This window comes from Diceros bicornis, chromosome 11 (genome assembly GCF_020826845.1).
Source record: "Diceros bicornis minor isolate mBicDic1 chromosome 11, mDicBic1.mat.cur, whole genome shotgun sequence".
Classification (NCBI taxonomy): Eukaryota; Metazoa; Chordata; class Mammalia; order Perissodactyla; family Rhinocerotidae; genus Diceros; species Diceros bicornis.
In genome coordinates, this window is record NC_080750.1 from 9,172,624 (window position 1) to 9,183,296 (window position 10,673).

Here is a 10,673-nt window from a genome sequence, read left to right on the forward strand (position 1 = left end):
CAATGTTGAAGAGCAGGGTGTTAGTGGAAATTTTTCTCTCTTCAAACATTGTTTCTATCCATTCATTTTCTTTCTTCTCCTTTTGGAACTCCAATTGTACATATGTTAGAACTTCTCACTGTATGCTCCATTATCTTACCTCTTCTTCTGTAGTTTCCAACATTTTGTCACTCACCGATTCATGTTCAATGTTTTATTCTAATCTACATTAAAAGTTCTTTAACTTTCTCTTTAGTTGTATCTAATCTATTATTAACCCATTCATTGAGTTTGTAATTTTAATTATAGTTTTCAATTCTAGAATTTTCCCCTAGTTTTTTCTTTTATAATTCCAATTCTTTGCCAAAATTCTCCACTTACATTTTATATCTAGGAACATATTAAACATCACTATTTGAAAGTATATATTTGGTAATTCAATTATGTGTATTTTTTGTGAGTTTTTTTCTGTTGTCTGTTATATCTCTTTGGTTTGGGGCACACTTTTCCCTCCTGCCTTTTTATTTTATTTATTTATTTTTTTGTGAGGAAGATCAGCCCTGAGCTAACATCTGATGCCAATCCTCCTCTTTTTTTGCTGAGGAGGATTGGCCCTGGGCTAAGAGCTGTGCCCATCTTCCTCTACTTTATATGGGATGCAGCCACAGCATGGCTTGACAAGCAGTGTGTCGGTGTGTGCCTGGGATCCGAACCTGCGAACCCTGGGCCACTGAAGCGGAGCACGTGCACTTAACAGCTGACCCACCAGGCCGGCCCAGCCTCCTGCCTCTTTAATACCAAGCGTTTCATATTTAATTTATATCTTATATTTAATACCAGATACTTATGTGAAAAATTATAGAAATGTTATGAGAGTTAAGATGATGATAACTTCTTCCAGAAATGATTTATAGTTGCTTTTTCCCAGGAGGCTAGACTCAGTCTCAGACCACTTTAATCCAGTTCTGAAACTGAGATGATTGGAAGCTAAACTTTAGTGAAAGAGTCTATTTATTTCTGCTTTACCCTTACTCCTAGGGCCTAACTCTTTCGAGTCCCTACCAAAACCTGCAAATTGATCAGTCTCCTTCTCCCACTCACAAGATCTGAACACCAATTTCTGGCCTCTTAGTCCATTGAGTTTGCTGATTTCTCCAGTTTCTCATCCTCTCAGTTTTCTCTTCCAGAGTCTGTATAGACCCCTAGGGAAACACAGACTGTACTGCCACTTACCTCTCTGCGTTTCCTTCCTTCTCACAGATTTTATTTCCACAATTCCTCATTGCTTTTTTTTTTTTTCTCTTCATCTGTAGCTTTTATTTTTTTTATTTTTTTAATTTTTTGTTTATTGCAGTAACATTGGTTTATAACATTGTAAAAATTTCAGGTGTACATCATAGTACTCCAGCTCCCTGATTTCAAAATATACTACAAAACTATAGTAACCAAAACAGCATGGTACTGGCACAAAAACAGACACACAGATCAATGGAATAGAATCGAAAGCCCAGAAATAAACCCACACATCTATGGACAGCTAATCTTTGACAAAGGAGCCAAGAACATACAATGGGGAAAAGAAAGTCTCTTCAACAAATGGTGTTGGGAAAACTGGATAGCCACATGCAAAAAAATGAAAGTAGACCCTTACCTTACACCATACACAAAAATTAACTCCAAATGGATTAAAGACTTGAATGTAAGACCTGAAACTATGAAACTTCTAGAAGAAAATATAGGCAGTACCCTCTTTGACATCGGTCTTAGCAACATGTTTTCAAACACCATGTCTGACCAGGCAAGAGAAACAATAGAAAAAATAAACAAATGGGACTACATCAAACTAAAAAGCTTCTGCACAGCAAAGGAAACCATCAACAAAACAAAAAGACAACCTAACAATTGGGAGAAGATATTTGCAAACCATACATCTGATAAGGGCTTAATCTCCAAAATATATAAAGAACTCATGCATCTCAACAACAAAAAACTAACAACCCAAGTAAAAAATGGGCAAATGACCTGAACAGACATATCTCCAAAGAAGATATACAGATGGCCAACAGACACATGAAAAGATGTCCTCATTGCTTTTGTTTTTATTTTTTCAGCTCTTTCAATGCCTTCAAACATGTTTCTTGCATTGGTCTACTTTTTTCTAGTTATTTTCAGTTCAAGGGTGAAGCTTACTGACTTGATCTTCCTCTGCTGAAATTTAAAATTTTCTTTCTTATTTCTATTCTAGCTGTGAAAGACAATTACCGGGAGAGAGAATATATATTAACATCTATTGAGCACCTATCATGTGCCTTACCATGTGTTTTCATTAATCATCTCCAAATTCTGTGAAATTATTACTTTTAATCTCTTTTTAAAGATTAAAAACAAAACAAAACCCCCCAAAAAACAGTGGTTAAAAGATTCTACTTCACGAGTGCTTCTCATATATTAATGTGCAGACAATTCACATGGGGATAGTGCTAAATGCAGATTCTAATTCAAGGGTCTGTGGTGTGGCCTGAGATTCTGTATTTCTAACGAGTTCCCAGGTGAGGCTGAGGTCGCAGTTCGGCAGACCACACATTGAGTAACAAGGTACAAAATCATACCACCAAAGCAGTTTTTCATCTTTGCCTATTGAGCCTAGTAAATCTTTTCAGTCCTCCCAATCTTCTGGAAAGTGTATCTCATTCCCTTCTCACTCCTATACTCTCCTCCTTTGTATTCTAAAACAATTTCCCTTCCCTATATTTCCTTGCAGTCATATTCTAAGTAGGTTCCCTTATTCTTTACTTTAAAACCATCATTTTGAATTTATCCATACCTTAATCCCCCTCTGGCTTCCTATTGTTCATCCAAACAACCTGCTTCCTTCCCTGCCACACTCCCATTTTTATTCAAAATTTCCATTAGCTGTTATGATTGCAGCCTTAAGTATAGCTTGTCAACAACTTTTTAGCTTCATGCTTTCCAGTTTTTAGTTTTTCAACTTCTGTCTTTCTTTTCACTCTTTATTGTTGGCCAGTAAATGAGAATTGAGTATTAGCATGCAAACACAAACGAGGAAGAGCAGTCAGACTTTCTGAGTACAAAAATCAAATAGAAGGAATTCTAGATAGCATTTCTCAAAGTGAAATTTAGAAACTTCTGTACCACACCCTGACCGGTTCATGGGAATAGGGGGAAATGTTAAAGTAGATGTTTCTAGGACTATTGTGAGTATAGATAGGCTAAGAAGACTAACACAGAGAAAAGAAGAGCAGTACGAGATATTTATGTTATGTTAAGAGTCACTGTAAGGGCCTTGTGATAAGGGGAATCAGTTATATTATCATCACCTCTAGATTAAGCATGATTTCTTAGTCTTCCTTCTGTCCTCCCCTTCCCAACTAAACACATCCTAAAAATATAGTAAATGTTTGCTTATTTGAGTTGTATAATAATAAGTCAAAAGGAAGAAAATTATGTCAGAGAAAAAAACCAATTTTATATGATCTCATAGCAAATGCTTTCAGCTTGTAGAATCTAACCTCTTTATTTTGACTTGTGAATAATGTCAAGCTCACTCTCCTGGGGGGGAAGCAAGATTGTGTTTTTATTATTTAATATTAAGAATGCTCATCATTTTATTTTGCATAAATTTTAGTTTGAGTGAATGTTGATTAAATATTTAGGTGATTGTTAAATTTGGTGCTAATTTGCAGGGCTTCATTCATACTGAGACTTCTAAGACTTGTATGGTAGTTTCTGAAACAAAAGAGCAGCTGGATTTAAAATTCTCAAGTAAACTCAGTGATAGTTTCTATCAAAGAACACAAAATATTAGTAAAATTTCCAACCCACTCGGTTAAAAACACCAGATGGCAGTCTTGAATAGATATGTGTAGGGAGATTGAGAGGGTAAGTGCATGTTAAGGATAAAAAGGATAAAAAGTTTAACCTTCACTTCAATCTGTGTCTTTGTGTCATCTTTTTCAACTAGATAACCTAGATCTCAGTAAAATATCACCTACCAAGTCGCACATTAGCAACGAGGTCAATTGTTTCTTTATAATGTAGTTAAAAAAATAGGTTACTTTGTTTTGATAGTATTTTCTGAATTCATATTACTAATATCTGTACAACTATGAACAGTCGAAAAATGAGCTTAAATACTTTAGCTACCTTACCTTGATTAAAAATAGTAGTGTGCAGGAGAGATAGTAAAGAGAGTAATTTAGGAGACAGCCCAACACATATTTAAATATGCAGCCGACTCCTATGTCTGACTCTAATCTTTCATTCAAAATAATTTTCATTGTATTCTGAACGATATTTCAATTTTTCTAGTAGACTGGATTTCTCATCCTTTAGATATTTCTTAAATATAGATTCTGATGGCTACTTCAGATTTAAAAAGCATTAAGAGTCGTCATTGGTCCCCTCTGGGTATATGCAGGCCACGCTAACAAGTAGTTCATTCACTAATTAGCTGGTAAACGTAGCTGTAGCTACATCTTGAGAAGTCAATATACACATATATACCTCATATCATGTATATATATATATGATAATGAAGAAATTATAGATCAATAAAATATAAAAACTATCCAGCTAACCAAGATGAAATAAGCATAAAGAAAGCCGTTTTATAGCTGTTTTAAAATAAAGAAGTATTGCTACTGCCCTGCCAGAACTGTAACGTGACCTATCCTCAGGACATCTAAAGGAGATCAAGTGAGAAGGCGTCTGGTGTAGCAAAACAACTCCTGGGAAAGGAAAAAGAAGCCAGTAAGGAGCCCAATGATAGCGGTGCTCAAAGCCTAGTGAATTAGGCGCCCCCGCTGCGCGCGGCAGTGGCGGAAGCATCATGGACAATGCTGCGCATTCATAAGGAATGTGTTGTTTTTTTTTTAACTTTTATTTATTTATTTTTCCCTCAAAGCTGCAGCAGATAGTTGTATGTCATAGTTGCACGTTCTTCTAGTTGCTGTATGTGGGACGTGGCCTCAGCATGGCCGGAGAAGTGGTGCGTCGGTGCGCGCCCCGGATCCGAACCCCGGGCCACCAGCAGCAGAGCACGCGCACTTAACCGCTAAGCCACGGGGCCGGCCCCGGAATGTGTTTTATTAGTAGGGAAATCTCATGGAATTATATGTTTCTGACTCTAAAGAGGAGGAAGGAAGTGAGTCGGCAGGGACATAATCTCTCTGTTCCTCCTGTCTGTGCATTTTGTTCCTTCCCTTCCCTTCTCACAGAGGATGAATAAAAATTGGATGGCAATTGGACCAACTTGGAGAAAGAAAGCCAGGTAAGCACACAAACTGGCTGACTTCTAGACCTCTCCTGAAAGCTCCCAGGCATTTTCAAGAGCGCGAGAGCTGTTAATTTGGCACATTAGCTAAATAGCCAAGTCTGCTTGGTTACTGTGCCTCTTCCCTTTCTGAGCCCCTCACCCACTTCCCTGCCCTTTTACACTCTTTTCTTCTCTCTTCCAGACAGCCAAAAAAACCTGCTGACTCACAATGTCTGCCTTTTCCCTGTTAAATTCCCTTACTTGTAGCAAGCCAAATCACAACTAATGTGGATATAGGGGTTATCAGTAAGGTTAAATGGATGAGAATTCACTTTAGGGTATAATCGCCCATCCTGCCATCCTAGAGGCAGATCCTTTCTGCTCATCTCCTTCTGTTTCCTCCAACCACCCTAGTTGACAGGAGACAAAATCACCATCAAATGCTTTCATTGCCTGCCTGCCGGTTCTCCCTCTTGACAGTGCTCTCTGGTTGCAGGAGACTAAAAACTATGAATTCAGGATGAGGGTGGATAGGGGTGGTGGTGGTGGTGAATTTGTAGGATTGGGCACAATAAACTGAAATTTGAAATCTTGAAATTTGTGACAGAGTATGTAAATGTGAGTAGGGATTTTGCTCTGCCAGAGTTTAGCAATTGTGAGTTCTGTATTATAGCCATTTACTCTGAGCAGGAGATAAAAACAAAAAACATGTCCTCAGCATCGTCTAATTGAAATAAAAGGAACCTCACTATATTAAAGCACAGAGTGACTCATTACTCAAGGTGCAAAAACAAAATAAAATTATTCCACACAAAAAAAGTAACAGATAGGTCATGGGGTATCAGGATTTTATATGATGTTGATAATAGAAGCAATCCAGAAAGAATTATACAAAGAATTGGTTTACATTTCATTTTTCCTCAATATATAAAACAAGGAATTTTCAGGACATCAGAATAGAAGCCCATTTATTCCCTGATTTGATTGTTTCTTTATTAAAACACAAAATATCTGAACACTTATTGTGTTATTGGTGGCATGTGACAGGGGGGATGGCCTTGGGGCCCATCCCATGATACCTCCTTACCCATTCACCTTGGAAACCAGATTTCTCTATGTAAATCAACATAAAATGGAAATATGCAAAACAATATCAAAGAGACAAAGTCTTCCTCAGGCTTGTTACATTTTTGTTGAAAGTTTAACAGATTTAAAGAAACAAGAGTTTCTATCAAAGGAAAGTCGGCTGTCAGTCATGGCATTGCAGACTTGTTCACAGAGGCAAACATCAGTCCTTCACATCCAAGACCTGTCCAAAGAAAAAGGATCCCTGGTCCGAGGACATGAGTTATCCAGTCTAGTGGCAGATGTATCTTCTGTGGAAAAAGATGCACTTGCCTGATGTTTATGCATAATTTCAAATAACTAATTTTCCCTGTTGCAATTTTTCTTTCAACATGCAGAAATTCTCTGTTTGTAATGTCACTTTTCTTGTAACTTGCTTACAGGGACAGAATCCACTGTGGAGAACTTGAAGTGTCTGATTCTTTTAGCATTTATACCTATATCATCGTACATTAATAAAATTGACATTCTGATTCTCTGTATTTGTCTAATGAGCCGTACTTGAATTATTCACACTTCTTAAGTCTGATTAAGTCTGGAACAGCTAAGGTGACATTTTTAGACTGTTCTAGGGAACACAACCATCCCAAGAACTATAACGAGTTGTTTCTGAAATTTATATTCCATGCTCGAATAAATTTAGAACTTGATTCAAATTCACACTCTCTACCTACTCAGTAGTCACGTGACCTGCATCAAATACCTACCCTTTCATAATCTGAAAAGATTTCCCATTGTAATTATCATATATATGAAAGAGTTGTGAAAACTAGATTAAAACAAAAAGGTAAAGTACTTCGCCAGTGTACAGCACTCAGTAAGTGCTCAGTAAACAGTAGCTGGTCTCCATAGCAGCAGTAGCAGAAAAGAGTAGCCCTTAAGTTTCTGTATCTATTTATGTCACCACATTAGAAGTAATTGATATTATCATCACTAATACCGGTTTTATATAGTATTTTATTCATTTGTACTTGCAGTCCCTTGTGTAAGCTGGAAAATAATATTAAGCTAGTTTATAGAAAATTTTTCTAACAGATTTCAATTCAACATCAAAAGACCTTCAAGCAATTAATCAGAGACATGAATAGTGGTGAGTGGGATCTTGTTAATATGTTAATATATGAACGAAATGTGACTCATTGAGAAGACAAAACACAGCTCTATTGACTAAATTATAATGATAAAACTTAGTGATAATGACCACGTTATATGGAGTCATATAATAGCATTTATTAGGGCAACTGTACATTCAACCAGTGATGATAAAAGCAAAATATTAACAGAAAATATGAGCAAGGATGATAGCTTCTGAAGTTGGGATTAAGAAAGCACTAAAACATCAAAACATTTACTTCAAATTAAAATACTCTGTAATAAAAAGCCAGCTTGCATTCCAAACACAATTCCTGTCCAACCAAGATTTCTCCATCAATAGGCCCTGCGACTCACTATATGAATCACATAGTTAGACAGTCAAAACAAGAGTTGAGAACACACCAAAGAAACCTCACACCTTATAAGACTGTCACTTGTCTTATTTTCTTAGTTCCACCTATTTTTTCACATCAATAAATACAATGGTAAAATGCAATGTGTTAATCTGAATTTTTAACCCTTATAACCAAAGTTTAAAAGCAAGCAATAAAAATGTAAATTTACTTTAAGCAAACATTACAAAAGACTAATATTTTTATATCTTGATCTATAGATTCTACAAGTTAGTAAAAATCATCAAAACCACAGTAGTTACAAATGACTAAAGCACATGACCAAACAATTGTCACATGAAAAAACAATTAGTAAACAAACAGGAAAAAGTTTTTAACCTTGTTTGATATCCAAAGAACTGAAACATAAGGTATTAACTCTGTTTACTAAATCAGCAAAAATAATAGAAACTTCTAGAGTAATAATACTCAGTAGTAGCCAGGTAGACTAAAAAGAACATAGGCCTTGGTATCTGTCAGTTTAGATTTGCATCCTAGAGCTCTAGATCTTTCCATTGCTGTGTGATCTTTAATAAATTCTTAGCCTGTCTGAGCTTCCTTTTTCTTTTCTGTGAACCTATGCATAAAAATATTTTCTTCCTGGGATTGTGGTAAGTTTTCTCACCAGGGACTATCAGTATCTGGCATATAGTTGACACTCATTTGATATTTGTTAAACGAATAAATGGGTAAACAAGCTAAGAAACATGAAAAGTAAGAGCATATCCTTTTTTTTCTTTTTTGCAAATGTTGCAATAAAACTTTACATTGCTGATGGCAATGTAAACTGATTCAACCTTTTTGGAAATTATTTTGGAAACATTAAAAGTGACACACAATTTTTCAAATGCAACCATCCTTATTCTGGGAATTTACACTTCAAATTTATCCTAAATAAGACAAATGGTTTATGTAAAAATATCTTCAATATAGCGCTAAGTGTAATAGTGAAAAAATTTAAGCAACTTGTGTGTTCATCAACCAAGAACTTATTGATTAAAATTTAGTATATTCAATCACTTGAATATTTCATAGACCATTTAAAAGATACGTTTTTATATCAAAACAGAGGATATATTTTGTTTAATTCTGGTTTTATTTATCCTGGTAGAACCTTTAAGAGTTTATTGTGTTTTATCTTACTTTTTTTATTAGAAAAATACAGAAAATACAAAATAAGGGAGTAAATATAACCCATAATCCACTAATTTATAGAATTATCATATAAAGTATAAAGTGAATTACGATGTTCTTCCTGATGTTAGGAAAGATCACATGATACATGTTGGTTGAAATCATGAGGGTACAAAATTGCATATGTTCCAAATACATGACTATGGGTAAAGCTTTATGTGTGTAGACATAGGCATATGAAAAAAAATGAGTAAAATATCTACAATGGGTACTGAGATGTTGATTTCCAAACTTTCTTCAATGTCATTATAATGACTCTATGAAATTGAATACCATACAATGAAACAATTCCCTCCAGTAGACAGCTAAAGATTAACATAAGAATTAAAGCAATATTACTCAACTGATTAGTATTTTTTTTTTTTTTTGGCTATTGTTTTTATATAATACAAAAAGGAAGAAGACGACTAGACCACTTTTAAGGATCTGGTAGGTGAAGAATGGTGCCAATATGGCCTTAATCTCTAGAGCAAATTTATGTTATCCAGGGCTGTGCTTGCTTTCAAACTGTGTACACATCCTGAGCATTATCAGATATTAATGAGTGCTAAGTCATTCTCCATATGAGTGTTAAGACAGGCACAACAGCACTGTCAAAGTAATATCACTTAAATAATAAACTTGCATGTTATCAGAATGCCATTATTATTGGAATAAATTTGAGTCACTATTTATGAAATGTTAAGAAAGAAAAAATGTTATCCAAGAGAGGTGAAGTCTAGCTGTATGATGCTGGAAAACAACAACAGATGGACAAACCACAATAATAATAGTTACGTGGTTTATTCAGGTGTCAGACAATTTATAAAATAAAACAGTGTGGTCAATAATGTTGACGGGTTCAACCAATAAATATTATTGACTCAGTCGCAAAAACATTTCTTATGTATCTTAGGTTGGAAAAGTTTGCTGGTTACATTGCACACCTTAGCCAGGCCTACATAATATATTTTATGACTATATGTATTATCTAGGATGATTTTGGAGTAATTAAAAAAAAAACAGTTGAAGCTGGTTTAATTGGTAGAAAAGGTATTGCTGGCTAATGTAACTGAAAATCCGAAGGGAGGCAGCGTTTGAGTTAGGCTGACCTAGCGCTCTAAGATCATCAAGCCCCAGGTTCTTTCTGTCTCTCTACTGTGACCTCCATTGTCATCTCCCTTCTACATTAATCCCTCACCTGGTCCTAGAATGGCTAACAGCGGCAGTTGAAGATACTTGCATATTTATACAGAGCAGGTGTAAGAGAGATAGTGGCTTCCAGTTCTTCCAGAATAGTGAAGAGGAACTTTTCTACAAGCTCCCTGCAAATGTGAAATGTGCGTTTCCTTCCTGGAGAGCTTCAAGCCTGAGGACCCCTGAGCGACACGGGTGCTTGTATTCCCCGCTCCTCCACCCCGGCCCCACCCCACCCCTGTCTGTGTTGTTGCTTCTGCTGCGAGGTTCCCTTCTCTCTAAGCTGCCAGGACCTCTCTGTCTGCATCCGGAGCCCCGGCCCCTTGGCCTGGGTCCCCACCCCCGGAGCCGCTCCTCCAGGGGCTGCTGGCCTGCCTCAGAGCTGGCCCAGAGGCTTGGGGAAGGGGCTGCAGGGCGGGCAGGTGGGAGGGTGCCCA